Source organism: Canis lupus, chromosome 31 (assembly GCF_011100685.1).
Source record: "Canis lupus familiaris isolate Mischka breed German Shepherd chromosome 31, alternate assembly UU_Cfam_GSD_1.0, whole genome shotgun sequence".
Classification (NCBI taxonomy): Eukaryota; Metazoa; Chordata; class Mammalia; order Carnivora; family Canidae; genus Canis; species Canis lupus.
Window position 1 is genome coordinate 30,051,092 of NC_049252.1, and position 16,857 is coordinate 30,067,948.

Below are 16,857 nucleotides of genomic sequence, written 5' to 3' on the forward strand. Positions count from 1 at the left end.
GTTAGGTAAACCACCCTTATCTCGATATTCTCACTGAGAGTCTATTCTGAGAGTTCACATGGAAACGCATCAAGGAAAAAAAAAAAAGGAAACGCATCAAGGGATAATGTGAAGAATGAGGTTCTACGTTAGAATTATTCAGGGAAAGCATTTCAGTCCATGATAGTCGAATATTGTTTGGTGATATTAAGTTGGATTCTGTTTCATCTCTGAAATGCATGTTTTGACTTCAAGTTTTCTTCCCCCAGTTAGACCAGACTAGCAAGGCATTATTATTCCATAAACTACTCAGCAACCTTTAAAAAAATACCCAATACTGTGGATTTGGGGGTAATGATAACACGTCCTGGAAATTTAATCTATTAATTAATTTCCTTTTCATTATCATTTCCATCATAATGTTTGCAATAAGCAGAGTCCCAAAGCACCAACAACTCATGCACTTAGAACATTCCTGCTATACATGTCAATAAAGGCACAGCCTTTGTTTATGAGAAGGTCTTTATTTGGTGGTATCTGAATTTCTCTCTCTTCCCAGCTTCTGGAATACTTCTTCGTAGAGAATGATGTTCAATGAAATTGTTAAATGAATCAATGGGTGAAGGAATGGGTGACTTCACCTTCTCAGACCCTCCCCCATCCCTGACAACTTTTCTTCTGAGAATTCTTCTCTACCTCCCCAGCTCTGAGTCACTGAGACAGCCACTACTGACTCATGAATTGTCGCTTGTGATAAGAATCAATGTCTGGACTAGACTTTACTTCTTATGGGCAAAGACTATGTTCACATACTGAGATTAATACATATCTCGATGGGTTGAAGTAGAAAAGAAGAACCCATTACAAGTTGGGATTGGTCAAAGAAAACAGAGGAATATAGGTGATATAGCTGCACTAGCCAAAGATGTTAGATGAACTTTCAGTGACCTTGATAGTCATTGTCTGGAGAAAAATTCTCTGCTGCTTATCAGATGGAAATCTATCATGTACAAGTGTCATCATTTCAATAGTGAATGGAAGCAGAGAAACATTCATTACCACGAAACAGAAAATAATTTTTGCTGACATCCTTGCCATTTTGTTTTAAAATATGGTGAAATTTTGGGCACCCTCTCTACCCTAACTAGTTTCTTTCCTCAGCTTTTATGTGGGCAAGGTTGTTGTAATTTCTCTGTTCAAATAAAGTCTGTAGAAAGCCACAAAAGGAGATCTGGACCCTAAAGCTTAACGGATTCTGGAAAGCAGCTGGCTTGTAACATGAGTCATTCCAGTCAAGCTTTCTCTTTTGTATGTTTTCATCTGACCTAAAGAGCGGGTTATTGGATGTCTTCTGGCAGGTGCTATGGGATTAAGGAGGTAGCTGGTCAGAAACAAACTTTGAATTAGGGTTTTTTAAAATAGTTCACTAAAGTAAATACGATCGTTAGCTTAATCCCCATATCTAACAGGAGGTTCAAATTTAATAGTGAGGTTAAAAAAACTGGTCTGCATGTGTGTCCATAGGTCTCCGCGCTTTGCCCCAAGAGTTATATTTTAGTGTTAATGATGAAATTTCCAGTACACTCCTATTTATCATAATATAAGCATTCCAAAAGCTCAAATATCTACATTATTTTTCCTTTTTGCAATTTTGAGAGAAAATCAAGTGGAACATTAATGAACTTACAAGGGGAAATTAATTTTTTAAAATTCAGCTTTAAAGGATATTATAAGGTCTAGGGAGATTCAGAACAGATTTCAACACCTGTGATTTTGGGACATAATAAATTAATCAATTTTCACATGATAACTCTCAGGTATTTCTGAAGATGCTTTGAAGAAAGCGAACTTACATGGCAGCTACTTTCAGGGGTGTCAACTCTCTCTTAATACACCTAGTACTCAAATTATTAGGAGCTGGTAATCCACGTGTTACATGCATACAAGATATAGGCTGGAATCTACTTGTGTATGTCATTACCACCATCACAGCACTTGATATCAAAGGGAAAGAACCCATAAGGAGAATTTGGGAAGGAAATGACAGGCGCTTGCTATTAACGAGAGATTAAAGAAGGTGAAAATAAAGTACCTTTTGGTATCTAAAAATTATAAAACCCTAGATTTCAAATCTAAAGACCTAAATCCAAGCTTTGGCCCCCGCCTCATGCAAACTAAGCATGACCTTGGGCAGATCCACTTGCACACCTATACAGGGAGATGAGTAATAATGCTTGCTCTCCCTCACAGGACAGTAAGGGTAAAGGGGGTAGTTCCTGTGAAAACCCTTGACAAACTCTACTGTAAAATATAAATCAGGGGTCAGTGAGCCTTTTCTGTACAGAGCAGACTATAAATATTTTAGGTTTTGTGGATAGGCTCCATCAAAACTACCCAACTCTATTATAGACAGAAAGAGGTTATTGACAGTACATATAAATAAATGGGCATCTGTTCCATTTAAATTTCATTTACAAAATTGGTAGTAGGCCAGAATTGGTCCATGGGCTATCAATTGCTGACCCCTGACGTGAATGATAGTTTTTATCACAACTGCACAATAGATATGTCCATACTATAGCTTGTTTGCAAACATATTATCCCAGTGTGTGCTGATATACACGTCTACATCATTTATCTGCATTAGAAACATCTACCTTTCTTCACGCCACTGAGGGTTGTAAGAAAATGAGATTGCTTTGGAGCTCTACAGGTAGAGATGAATTTTCACACTTTTGTTGCAGAGCAGAGAGCCAGGCTAAGGCAGCACATTTGAGAGTTGGCACTTGCTCATTATAAAGTCTTATCTAGGTAAGACTAATACATTGGCACCTTTAAATATGTGTATGAATATAGTTTCTAATTGGAAGTCAACTGTTTTGTTCATTCTATACTTTTTTCATAAATCTACAAACGGTAAAGAATGGGGACCACAATAAAGGAACAGCTCTGAAAAGCTAAAATGAGAGGTGAAGGCTATCAGACGTGAATTTATTAAAGACCTTCAGCCCTCAAATTGGAGATAGGTTATAATCACAAAAAGAATAAGCAAAGTGAAGCTAGTATCCAGTGATGGTAAAGATTGGGAAAAAAGAGCCAGCTTCATGCATGATGGGTTGAAATGTAAATTGGGGGTGGCTGTTCTGGAGTACAATGTGTCACTATCAAAACTCTTAAAAATATTTGAAGCCTCTGAACCAACATTTCCATTCCTACAAAAGTGTTCTAAGGAAACAATCAGAAATGCACCCAAAGATTATGTTTAGGGATGTTCACTGCAGCGTTCATCATTACAGGCAAACAACAGAAACAATCTAAATTGCCAAAGATCTGAGACTACTAAATAAATGATGGTGTTATGAAAATCTATGCAACAACTAAAATAGCATTTTAGAAGAATTTTTAATGGCATGGAAATACCCATAATATTTTTTTAAGAAACAAAAGGCAGTTTATAAGACAATACTCCAAAAATGATGTCAACTACAAATATGTTTTAGAAGTATGAAAAAAAGACACCAAAATGTTAACAGGAGACTGAGATAGAGATTATGAATGATGCAAACTTCTTTATACTTTCCTGATTTAAAAAAAATGTCTCCAATAAGCTTTTGAAATAAGAAAGAAAAAAGTAAACATTTAAAAATCAATACCTTGATGCTGAGTGATGCTGAGCATTTGGGGAAGTGATAATTATAATTGGGTGATGGGCATTAAGGAGGGCATGTGATGGAATGAGCACTGGGTGCTATATGCAACTTATGAATCAATCATTAATTTCTACTTTTGAAACTAATGATACACTGTATGTTAGCTAACTCGAATTCTTCTGTATGCTGCGGGGCCCCTCACAGCCCTTGAGATGCTGCATTGCCATGGCTTGTGTGTGTCTCTCTCTGTCCTCAACTATACAGGGAAACCTTCTGCTCAGAGCAAGGTCTACCCACCCTGGGTTTGCTGAGTGCTTCCCCCAGGGTCTGGGAGACACAGTCATCCTGTGGCAGCTGAGGAAAGAAGAGGCTGTACCCAACTCTTGACATGTTTGGGGAAGAAGGAGAGAAAACAGCTCATGGAGTTAAAGTAAGAGCAGGACTCTGAAGCCAACCTGACTGAGATGGTCACCAGCGCTGCCTTCTCTCAGAGAGGAGAACCCAGGATCCTGAGCCCCTTTGCTTTTCGGTTTCTCACCTTTCAGGTGGGGAATCACATGATTCTACACAACTGTGAGGTTGCTGTGGGCACTAAATGAGTTAATAAATGCAAAGTGTTGGGGACAAACACCATGTAAGTGTGTGCTATTATCCTTGCTTTTGTTAGAGGGAAGTCCAGGAAGGATAGTTAGGCATGGTTTTTGTTTTTTTGTTTTTTGGTTCTTAAGGATTTCATTTACTTATTCACAAGAGACACACAGAGAGAGGCAGAGACACAGGCAGAGGGAGACGCAGGCTCCCTGTGGGAAGCCCGATGATGGACTTGATGCCAGGACCCTGGGATCATGACCTGAGCCAAAGGCAGATGCTCAACTGCTGAGCCACCCAGGTGCCCCTGGTTTTTTTGTTTGTTTGTTTGTTTATATTTTATTTATTTATTATTTATTTGCACGAGAGGCCCTTGAGCATATTTATGAGCTGGGGGGTGGGTGGGGAATGCCTGACAGACAGGTGGACAGTTCTCACAGGCAGGCGGGAGGGAGGGCTTGGGGTAGGCAGGAGGCTCTGTGAGTTGGGTGTGGAGGAAGCAGGTCTGCAGGTGAGGAGGACAGATCTGGCTCCCCAGCAAGGGAGGCAGGTGTCCAAGAAGGACAAGGAGCATCTGGAAGAGCTGTGGTGCAGAATGGACAGGCTGCCTCCAGGCCAAGTAAAAAGAACCTGCAATCCATGACTGCCCAGTTAGGCAACTCTCCTAGCGCACTTCAGGCTTCTAAGTTGAAAGTGGTGAAGGACGGTGGTAGTGAGGTCCCTGGCCAGAAGTGCAGATACTCATAGAATGGAGGGAGATGCTAGAGGGGCAAGAGCATAGCTAAGTGACCCACAGGGTGATTGGGGCAGAGGGGACAAGCTCCTAGACTAGAACCAAAGTGGGGCGAAGAGCAGCCTCCCAGAGGCAGGTGACCAGGAGCAAGGGGGGTGGAAAGGATGGGTAGGTGGAATGCAGGAAGGCCAAGGTCTGCAGGTAACAGACAGACACAGCATCCCAAGTTCTGGTCTGTGCCACGGGAAGCACAACAGACAAGTGTCTGAATCTTCCGACATCCGTCTCTACTCTGCCTTCCACCTGCGGTAAGAACACAGACCTCAGAAACTAAACCTTAGTCAAGGATGTTTAGCCTGACTTGTCCCTCCTGAGTGACCTTTGGTCCAGTTCTCTATTTCATTCTGAGCTCTTGTCCACATTAGGCCAGAGTCATGGCCTCCCTATCTCTCCTGCTACCTTCTGCGGTGAATCCTGCAACCGGTTGACTGATGTGCTGGTGTGCACTTGGACAGATGGGCACTGAGAGGCTAACCCTTTGTGGGAGTCCTGGGGGAGCCTCCATGGTGCCGCCAGCCTCATCACTGCCATCCAAACCTCAAGAGGTAGCTTGCTTGGGTGTCACACATGATGTCAACAGTGTAAACCACGTTTCTCATTTTAACTCATTTTATTATCCATTTTCAGATTCAAATGAATTGTGATGCCTTTTCAGAGTCAATCACCTTTTGAAAGAATCTTTTCTTCCCCACCTCTGAGGATGTTCACTAGAGGTTTATTTCCAAATGAGAAGATCACAAAACAGATCACAAAACCCTTCCATAGTATCTGTTCAGCAAATCCCAGTGTGGATGGGTCATGAGGTAGTCACAGGGATTACTGAGAAAGAGCAATGGAGGGTCTGTTGTTAAATAGGTTTGAGGAATGGAGTTAAACACAAGTAGGAAGTTTTCATTGCTGCAGAACTTCTCAGAGCCTTTAGGGTGCTAATGGGCTCTGTGACACTTCCAGGAGAGGGGATCTTTATGAGCAGCAGAAATATGTCTGCCATAAACATCTCTAGAACCAATGTTCTGGGATCATTCTTGGGAAAAATTCGCTTTAGTGAAGCAAATGAGTGAAGAGATGAGGCATGATCCCAGGAAGGTAAGGGGACTTAGCTGGATCCCCAAAGCTAACTAGCTGCAGAACCGAGATGAAACGCAGAATGACAGTAAGGTGTGCTTCCTTTTGCCATCAAGATTTCCTCCCTGGAAGGAATGTGCACATTTTCAAAGGGACCACTTTGAAGAAGAAATACCCATGTGTACAGGCTGCTCGTTCCAATGTGCCCATTGATTTAAGCTATGAGCAACCTCTTGACTGGATGTGGTGAAGGCAATAGGACATTTTGGGATGTGGCTTCCTTGGGGTGGCTAGGGTGGGGATCAGAAACTCAGAACGCCCTAGGGAAGGGAGCACAGCCAGCAAGAGAAGCACAGAAGAAGAAAGAAGTGAAGAAAACCAAACTATATGCATTTTACGATTTGCCTGTGTTCAAGAAAGGGAGTGGTTGCCACTCCTTCCTCCTCTAGCGCACGGCTCCTTTACCTTAGGACGCAGATCTTCAATTACTTCTGCAGTTGGCATAGGATGGGGGCTGCCTCATAAACCTAATTCCCACATATAACCTTATTTTAATAGAAAACTTTATTTAAGCTCCAAACAACTGACTCATCGGTGCTCTTCTGGAGAGAAGCTGTTTATAAGGAGCTGCGTCCATCCTGCAACGTTTGCTCCAGATTGACCACTTCAGGTGGTAGAAGTAGGTAGAGAGGCCGTAGAAGACAGGGCCATATCTAGCTGCAGATGGAGAGTGATGGGAATATAGTTAACCACACCCAAGGCTTGTGCCAGACAAAGTCACCAAACAGAAGCCAGTGAGCCCAAAAATCCAGCTGTGTCTCCATCCCACTGAGGGGCTCTTTGCAGGTTTCCAGAGCTGTGATCAGGTGACCGGGGCCACGTGAGCAGTTTTGAAGTCCAAATCACCATGCACCAAGTATACTATCATAATCAAATAAAACCTACAACAAAATTAACCTAATATGCACGTGATGATTTCTGTAATTGCTATCGGGCTGTGCAGGGTGGCGTGAAACAGCCCATGCACTGGAGCCAGAAAGCCCAAGGCCTAACTCTGTGCTGTGTTATTAAACAGGTCTCAACCTTGGCTGATCTATTCACCTCTCTGAACCTCAGTTTTGCCATCTCTAAAATGGAAATAGCACCTGCCCTATGGGGTTCTCCTGAGGTTAATGGGCTGTGATGCAAGCACTCTTCTCACCCAGGGCTTGGAGATCGACCTCACTAAGGTAACACGGGCAAGTTTTTCTACGAAGGGGACATGGACCATCTCAATAAAGCAGTCCTAATCTTTCCAGTGTGGTCACCCCAGAACCCATTTTCTGGGGCCAAGAGGGTCCAGGCATAAAGGGGCCAAGACAGGAGCCCTGGGGGACCTCCCAGTGTTTGCCCCAGGCACCCACACATTCTCCTTCATGGCATCCCACAGAAGGGATCTAAGTTAGCAGCCATATCCCAATCTCTGGGCCTTGAAGCCTGTGCATATTTTCCCTGTATGTGTGTATCCCTGTGGCCTTGAGATGGAGAGGGACACAGTGAAGCTCAGGGAGTGCTGAGTGATGGTCAGGAGGACAGGTGATGGGAGGGGACCGAGATATAAATGGAAAGAGAAGAGCAGTGGGAAGCAGTAACAGAGATGGTCTCCCCCTAACTAAGCTAGATTTGCTGTGATGTAGGAGGCCTGAAGAGACAGGGTACCAGCCACCCTTTCCCTGGACCCAGACTTTCCTCAGTTGCTTAGGATGAGAAATACCTTTGGTCGGGGTGAAGACATTCATTCCTCAGTGAAATCTGAGCCTTCAATATGCAAAAGCTTGGGTGTACTGAGGCAGAGGACAGGAATGAAGGACAGATCATTGAGCCAGTGGGGGAGCCTTTAGCCGGTAGGGGAGTCCTGAACCCTGAGTGAGCAAAGGAGCCTGCATGAGGAGGAGTAAGACCTAGAAGTCATCCATTTGCAGAAGGTGACCCCTTGCTGAGGGATCTGGCTTACTTCCATCAGGGTCCAAAGCAGAAGATCTGGCCAGAAAATCTAAGAAGGCACAAGCCAGCCTACAAAGGTGCAAGAGGACAGGATTGAGAATGAAGATGCCCATGTCTAATATTCATGCCATCCGGTGTGGTTTGGGGCAAGTTACTTCACCCCTGTGGCCCAGAAGGTGCTCATCTTTGAAAGAGGCAGGGAATGAGTGGGTCCCTGAAGGCTGTCTGACTGTGACTCACTCTGGGTCTATACTGGGGGGACCACACAAGCACAGTGGGGTCTGTGTTCTCAATCTTTCTCAGAATTCCGTGTTCTCCAATTTACTTTAATCACAACCAGCTCTCAGGAAAGGATCTTTGAGCTCTTCACACTGGATACCAATGACCATCAATCCTTCCAGAGAATTAAAGTTTTTGGCTAAAGAATGGAAGACACACATATGCGCACGCACACACACACACACACACACACACACAGTGAAACTGTCCACTGGATCTGGGAGGGCTGGTAACTTTGGGGGCAGCATGGACACACCAAGACCCAGGATTTACATGCTGGCAACCAGTTTACACTCACGTAAAGATTAAGATACAGACCCAGTCCTTAAGAGCTTAAACAGGTGAGAGGCCCAGACCCTCTATCTTTGCTCACCTAGGATGCTGCTTCCCTTCTAAAGGAAGCTGTAGGCCCAGACCAGGGTTTGGGGGTGACCCACAAGGCTCAGATATGAAACAGCTATGTTCAGTCAAATGAATCATATGGATAGCATAGCGCATTGTGTCCCTTCCTAAATTCATACGTTGGTGTGTCAACCCCCAGTTCCCAGAATATGGTCTCCATAGGGTCTTTGCAGAGGTAATCAAGTTAAAATGAAGTCATTAGGGTGAGTCCTAATCTGGTATGACATAATTTCCTAGGGAAGGTGGTGTGCAGATGCAGGGAAAAGACAGACATCTGTTAGCCAAGGACAGAAATCTGGAACAGATGCTTCCCTCACAGCCCTGGGAAGGAACCAGCCCTGGTGACACTATACTCTGGACTCCTGGCTTCTAGAACTGGGAGAGAACACGTTTCCATTGTTTGAGTCTCCCAGCCTGTAGCACTTTGCTGTGACAGCCCTAGCAAACTAACACATGTCATGAAAGAAGTTCTCCCTGGCAGGACTGTTGAGTAATTTGATTTTTAGGGTGATCTGATACTGTCCTCATTATTACTCAATGTGGGGGCCAGATAAAGGCACTCTAGACATATGTAAGTCCATGGGTGTATAGCGTGGTAAATGGATGATCCCTTTCTTTAGAGAAGGCACCTCATCCTCTGGGTGGTCTTACCCCACGCTGTGACTCTTGATTTGGCAAGTGGAGCCCAGATTGGATTTCAGCCTCAATCAGTGTTTTCACACAGTGCCCAACCTGCTCAACTGTCTAAAGTGAATCTGCATGAGACCAAGGGTAACTAAGGGACAAAGGCTTATCTCAGTATTTGGGAGCCCTAGGATTCAGCCCAGGGCCAGCTTTCCAAGGACTCTTAGCCAATTTTTGCAGCTTGATTTGCTTTAGCATTTGAAGGGAAGCAAGGAATAATTTCACCAGGACACCTCTAGCTCAAAATCTCCATGGGTCTCCACTGCCTTGGGGATGAAATCCTACTACCTGGCTTAGACTGGCCTGGACTAACCTAGACTGGCTCAACCAGTCCATCATTACCTTCCAACACCATATTCCTCTTTGGTCAAAGTGATCAACTCAACCACGCACTCAGCACCTCCTGCCTCACAGACGCTATTCCCCTTTCCGGGATGACTTTCCTTTGCTCTCTTCTTACTGCTTAAATCTTGACTCTACCTGAGGCCTCTGTAATGCCTCCAGCTACACTGTGACCTGCCAGTCTTCTGAAATGCCACAGTATTACCATGTAGTTTTAGGATGCTACTCAGCTATTCCATGTGCATGTCTTTGGTTCCTAGTGGTCCTGTAACTAATGGGGGCAAAAGCTACATAGTCCTCTTTTGTGTCTACCAGAGGCCCAGTATAAGATTGTCAATGCACAGGGGTGCATGGATGGTGTGGTCGGTGAAGCGTCTGACTCTTGATTTCAGCTCAGGTCATGGTCTCAGGGTTGTGAGAGCCCCAAATTGAGCTCAGGGCAGAGCTTGCTTGAGATTCTCTTTCCCTCTCCCTTTGCCCTTCTCCCCTGCTTTATCTCTCTTAAATAAATCTTCAAAAAATATATTAAAAAAAAAAAAGATTGTCATGTACAGAGCAAGCTAGCAGCAAACCGATGTAGAACACTGACATTAAGGAAGTCAGATGCACTCAGTGTGTGTTTTCAAAAGCCTTAAAGATTTGGGGAAAATATTGAGGTTATTCACAGTTGGGAAAAATGTCCTGGGATTGCAGTTAGTAAATACAATATAGTTTCTTGAGTCCCTGGGCCTTTGCAAGTCATATGCAATCATATGACACACCCCCACACCCTAGAAAAATGAGTAAGATCCTATTCTCAGCAATCATCCAGGGCAGGAGGCTTGACCACTGCCTGCCAGTCTCTTGCCTGGTTAATCATAAACCCAAACCTGTGGAAGCCAAGGGCATCACCAGAACAAAGGGACAGTCAATGCTGCTTTTTGCATACACGACTCACTGGGAAGCTCATTTGCTCATTTGCTGGCCAACAGCACCAGCTTCCTCCTACATGCATCCAGAATTCTAGCAGAAGAGTGCTATCCAGGAAGATGTCATTTTCATGACAAAATAGGGAACTGTGAGCAGATGATGGGCTGTTTGCACAGTCTCAGGCATACCAGGACTTGTCCAGGACACAAGGATTTCCTACTTGTAGAGTTTTCAAACATGGAAAACTTTAAAGCAAGTCAAGGCCCTCCCCTCAAATGATTCAATACTATACATACAGCAAATAACTGAAAAAAGTATTACTCTCTAAAACCTTAAGAGTGGCCCATGGTTTTTAAAAAGAACTGGCATAAATTTGTCTTTCTCTATAAAGAGTTTTTGTCATTTCCTCCCAGACGTACCCTCCAGGAGCTTGGAAACACAGAAGGATCTCTTGGGCATGTGTCATCCCAGGTCTGGCGTTTAACAGCACAGGGATGGATCTTGGGTTGATAGGGCACCGGGTAGAAAACACAGTGGGTTGGTGTTTGGGTTTGGTTTGCCCTCATTGGGAAAGTGGCATCTGAAGATTGAATGAGCCCTAATTTCTGAGGGATGTTCCTGAAGTGCTCTATCGAGAGGGCAAAGCAAGCATGGACTGTGGGGCTCTTTGCAGAGGCCAGAACTGGAGGGGGAAAGTTAAAAACCAAAAGGCTTGCAGAGAATAGGCAGGCCCTTGGCCTTGGTGGCTTGCTTAGTCTCACTGCCTCTTGAGGATGGAGAAGAGGAAGCTGCGAATGTCACCTACCAGCACCCAACTTCTTCCTCTCACCTCACGATCCATCTCTGTCTCAGAATGCAGCTGGGACCGCGGGCTAGACTGATGTGTGGGTGGAAATCATGATTTAAAAAAAATAAGTAACCCAATTAATTGAGCCTGTGGATGCCTTAAATCATGCCCTTAAAAGAGTGACTCTTTTTTGGACATACAATTTATCTACCACTTTTAAAAGAGCACTTTGTTTCCACGAAGCTCACAGAAGGTTCTGACTCAAGCCTCTGTTGGCCGCCTTTGAAAAGGCTGATGGAGGCCACTCATTCCTCCTCCTGCTACTCCGCTCCACAAAATGGGGATCTGTTTGGTCTCTGACTCATCAGAAAGCTTCCCGAGATCTGGATGGGTGTGGGGAACGAGTCCACCAGTCTACCAGGGAGGGTGAGGCCATCCACTTTCCCTCCAGGTTTGTGGTGGTGGCACCCGGGAAGCCCCTGCAGGGGAGTTTGGGATGCCTGCAGCCATAGTCTTTGCTCAAGAGAAAACCTCATGCATGGCTGAGCCCACCGGGCACTTGGTCCTTTGGTCTGGGGCTATGCTTAGGCAAAGTGGACTTGAACCTGGAGCCAGATGGTCTGAGTTGGAACTTGAGATTTGGGGCACCATCTGTGCCTCAGTTTCCCCATCTGTAAAGTGAGGCTAGTAATAGTATCTAGCATGGAAGGATTGTTTTGGGGATTACATGAGTTATTCTTTGCAAAGTACTCAGAATAATGTCGGGCATGTAGCAAGTGCCATATAAGTGTTTGTGAACTAAGTAACTAAATACATGAGGTGGTCTTAACTTTCCAGGGCTGGATGCCTTTTTTTTTCTCTATTGGTCAGATTTTTGTTTGCTACTTGTGGAATAAGCAACAATCACAGAAACTCTAAATATAGCAACTCAAAACAGGGCACTGTGGGTATTAGGTATGTTTGTGTGCGTAAGCAACATAGAAATACACCGACCCAAAGAGTACTCTCCTCTCCACTCCTCCAAAGCAACTAAGAAATATGCCCTAGAATCAAATGGAAGCAGAAGGCATTGTGCTTGTAAAGACAGGTTGGAGAACACTCTGAGGCCAGAAAATTACAAGTGGAGTTTCCTCCACTTTCCACCTGTGTGTGGACCATGGAAAGGACCCTAGACACCCTGTAGCCAAACACAGAGGCCTGTACTGCCTCACCCCTGCTGAGCCCTGAGACGGGGCTTAGGTGGGAGCAGGAGCTCCGGAAGGCAGGCCCTGCTTGGAGCATCATCCAAGGAGAGAGGAGGAGAAGAAAACACGTTCCTCCCAGTCTCTCCCATTGTGGGTCCTCCTCCTCCTATAGGGCAGAGGTAAGAAGCAGCTCAGTGCCATTTTCTCAGTTTCCCATAAGTGGGAGGCTGGCAAGAGCTCCAGGGGCAGGCAACAATGCCCCCCAACGCACATATCATAGAGAGAGACTTGTGATTATTCTGTAACACTGTCCACCTCTGGATCATAAGCAGCTTCCAGGGGGATCGTTGTCTACTCCAAACTGGGCACAGGTTAAAGGGTAGCTGACAGGGAATGTAGATGATAGTAACTTTCCTTGAGGGAGTGCTTGGTGGCTCTGTGGTTTACTTGGGGCATTATGGAAAGAGATGTGGCTTGCCTTTGAACAGGATAAACAGAGTTGAAGGGTCTGTACAGTCAAGAGGGGGTGACAAGGGATAGAGTCGGGGTGCAGGAGGGGCTCCTTCTTGGTGTTGCTTTGGATGGAACCTGCTGGTTTTCCAACTGGGCCCACCTAGCATGGCCTGAAATGTAATTGATGTCAGAGGGCAGCAGTTGGCTCTTAGTCCTAGCCTTAACCCAGGGGAGGGTGGGGGGGCTTGAGGAAGTCTAGAAGCCAGCTCTCCTGCATAAAAGGCCTCAAGATCACATTTGCAGATTCCAGCAATGGCTGGTGACCCATACAGTTCCAACCATAGCAGCTGTCTGTGATACGCTGTTTCCATCAGTAGAGACAATAGGCGTAAATAACCCCAAGCACATGGATCATTGTCAACCACAGTAGAATAATTAGGCAGTGATGGGTTTCCAGTATTTATTACTTTCGTTGTAAAATCATCTGTTGAGCTCTAAGTTTATATCATCTCATTTTGAATGATGGTTGTGTAGAATGACCAGCTTACAAAAGTCCTGAAAGTTAAGCATCAGCTCTTTTGAGATGACACAAACGAGAAATGCTTGAAACTCATGTGTCCTTGCTGCAGGAAGAGGAGGCAGGCCTTCACCCCAAAAAGGTCCCCTTTCTTCTGTAAATCTCTCTCCCTCTCAGGGCAGATCAGGCTGGTGAGCAGTGGCTGCTCGGCAAGCAGACTGGGCTGCAAGTGACCAGCTCCTCTTCCCACAGAGAGGCCACGGGGCTCCCATGTTTCCAGTTGACCTGAGGGGTCTGGGGCCAGAGCAGGGCCTCCCTTCACTCTGTGTCCCAGACAGTAGCCCTGCTTTCCCTCCTGGCCATTCCCCATGTGCAAATGCATCTGGATACAGATGGGACGGGAGCCTGAGTACGAGGAAAAGATGGTGCTCAGAAGCCAGGTCAGCACTGCTTGGTCGAGAGGGGACTGCTGAGGAATGCATATGCCTAAGTATGGATGGATGGGGAGGGAACCAGATGAGTGTCTGTGGGAGCCAGAGGGTCCCGGGTGTCCACTGCTTCTTTTGTACAGAGATAACATATATAAAATTAATATTTTATTAAATATATATTATATATGATTAATAAATCAATCACCTATTTCTACATTAGGTGATACATCATATTACTATATATTATATTAATAATTAGCATTACTATAATTATAATATGTTAATATATTTATAATTCATGTATCAATCTATTTCTATCACATTATAATCAATATTAATAAAATTAATACATGAACTAATATTTTAATATATTTATATATTAATATAAAATATTAATATATGAGATATATTTTTAAATATTTTTTTAAAGATTTTATTTATTCATGAAAGACACACAGAGAGAGAGGCAGAGACATAGGCAGAGAGAGAAGCAAGATCCATTCAGGGAGCCTGATGTGAGACTCAATCCTGGGACTCCAGGACTACACCCTGGGCCAAAGGCAGATGCTTAACCACTGAGCCATCCAGGGATCCCCTATATTTTTTAAAGATTTTATTTATTTATTCATGATAGACACAGAGAGAAAGAGAGAGGCAGAGATGTAGGCAGAGGGAGAAGCAGGCTCCATGTTGGGAGCCTGATGCGGGATTCCAGGATCGCGCCCTGGGCCAAAGGCAGGTGCTAAATCACTGAGCCACCCAGGGATCCCTCAATGAGATATATTAATATAAAATATTAATTGATATATGTGATATATTAATATAATTATATACTAGATCAAATGCTTTATTATAGACTGTATTAAATACATTATATCAAATATATTTATATTACATGCATATATTGTATATTATATACACTTTAGTTTAAATATAATTTAAATATAAATTAAATATATTAAATATAAATTAAATATAAAGAGACATAAAAATATCAATATATATTTTTTAGTTTGGTACATGGCTGCACAGCAAAAGACTACATTTCCCAGCTTCCTTTACACCTAAGCATTCTATCTCTTTAGGTTCTGGTCAGTGGCCTTCCAGCAAGAGTGCTATGAGCAAATTTCAGAGCCTGCCATTAAAGGGAAAGAGTAAATCTTCCCATTTTGAATTGTCCTTTCTGGCTGGCTGGAAGGTGAACATGGTATTGGGGTCTGGAGCAGCCATTTTGAGCCATGAGGTAAGAACCAGGCATTGCAGAGGGTAGACCATCAGGGTGGAAGATGCTTGGTTCTTTTATTTATGACAATGCCACACCAACCTACTCATACTCTATAAGAGAAAGGAGCACACTTCTATCTTGTTTAAGCCCCAGTAATTTGGAAATCTATTACAGCAGTCAAACCAATATCCGGATATAACACAATGTATTTATCTGCCTGCTATTAACAATTAGAGCATGTCTGAGGTAAAAGTAGATTTCTTAGCATTTCCCAAAAGACTTTGCAGATTTTTTTTTTGACTTTGCAGAATTTTAAATCACTTTCTGCATCTTTTTTCTTTTAACTTTTCAAAGGTGAGAATCAGTTATCTAATTAGATTCCAGCACAGTGCACCTGACCTAAAGGTAAAGATGCTACATCATGACATCAGGCTGGTTGGGTTTTTGTTTTTGTTTTTGTTTTTTTGTTTTTTCTTTTTAACCAGGTGTTGCTATAACTTGAAGTTGACTTTTTAAACCCTGTGTAAGATGTTGTAGGTTGATAATGTTGCATCTTTAAGTCTGGGTGTATTTGCAACTTTGCATTATTTTCTAGTAGTGCTGAAATTCTCAGCATCCAGTTGCAATTCCTTTTCCAAAAGAGCACTATGGGATGGAACATAGTCTCTGAAATAGTCACAATGTCTGGAACATTAGCAATAGATTTGATTTTTAGAAACAACTAGAGCCATTAAAGACCAAGACTAGTGATAAATAAGGATAATGAAGCCTGGTAAGGCTTATCTTGGTCAAAAACAAAGTGCTGTCTCCAAGTCAGGGGGCTGTTTTACTTGTTTAGCCCATAAACTGACCCCTAAAGTCATTCCAAAAGAACAACTCCAAAAATGCTTAAAGTAATTATGGAGCTGTTGAAATGCTGGCAGATTTGCCGGGAGAACTACTTTGAAGGACATTACAATTAGAGGTGTGCAAATTCTGGAATATATAGTGCAAATCAGATTTGTTATTTTCTATTCACAGTCTTTTTATTCATTTGTTTATGATCGTATTTAAATGAGAAAGAAGTTCATAGAGGACACTTCAATGAGTTCTGCAAGGTTATGAAAATAATCATGCATCAATTTAAGCAAATGTCCACTACAGAAAGTTCTTTCTTGAATGTATTCAAAGCTCTCCAGGGCCTGGCCCTCCAGGGGCTGAGCAGCTTATCCCTCCACAGCTCTTCTCATGCTCTACATCAGTCTTACAAGGAAGCCTAAGGTCCCAATAGACCGTCAGCTTCACCACTCATACCTGGCTCATGCTAGTCTTGGCTCATTCTCTCCTCCCCTAAGAATGAATCATCCTTTGACTTGAGTTTTTACTCCTTTATTTCATCATAAAATTGAGTTATTTATGTTTAGAGTCTATACCTGGATTAGCCCAAATGTATGGGGCCTTTTATTTACTTGGCTCCAGCAAAGCAGCTTTAATTAGGAGAACATGGCAGGAGGCATGCATGAGATAAAGAATAAATGGTTGAAGAAATGGGAAGATAGGCTCACAAGCAGAGCGTGAGGAGTGATTTGCCCTGAAGAACTGCTTGA

At 43.5% G+C, this 16,857-nt stretch overlaps 1 protein-coding gene across 4 annotated transcripts in view; it reads right to left on the bottom strand.

Annotated features, from left to right (window-relative positions):
- Positions 1–16,857, bottom strand: part of RUNX1 (RUNX family transcription factor 1) — a 249,211-nt gene that overhangs the window by 207,469 nt on the left and 24,885 nt on the right. The window lies entirely within an intron of this gene.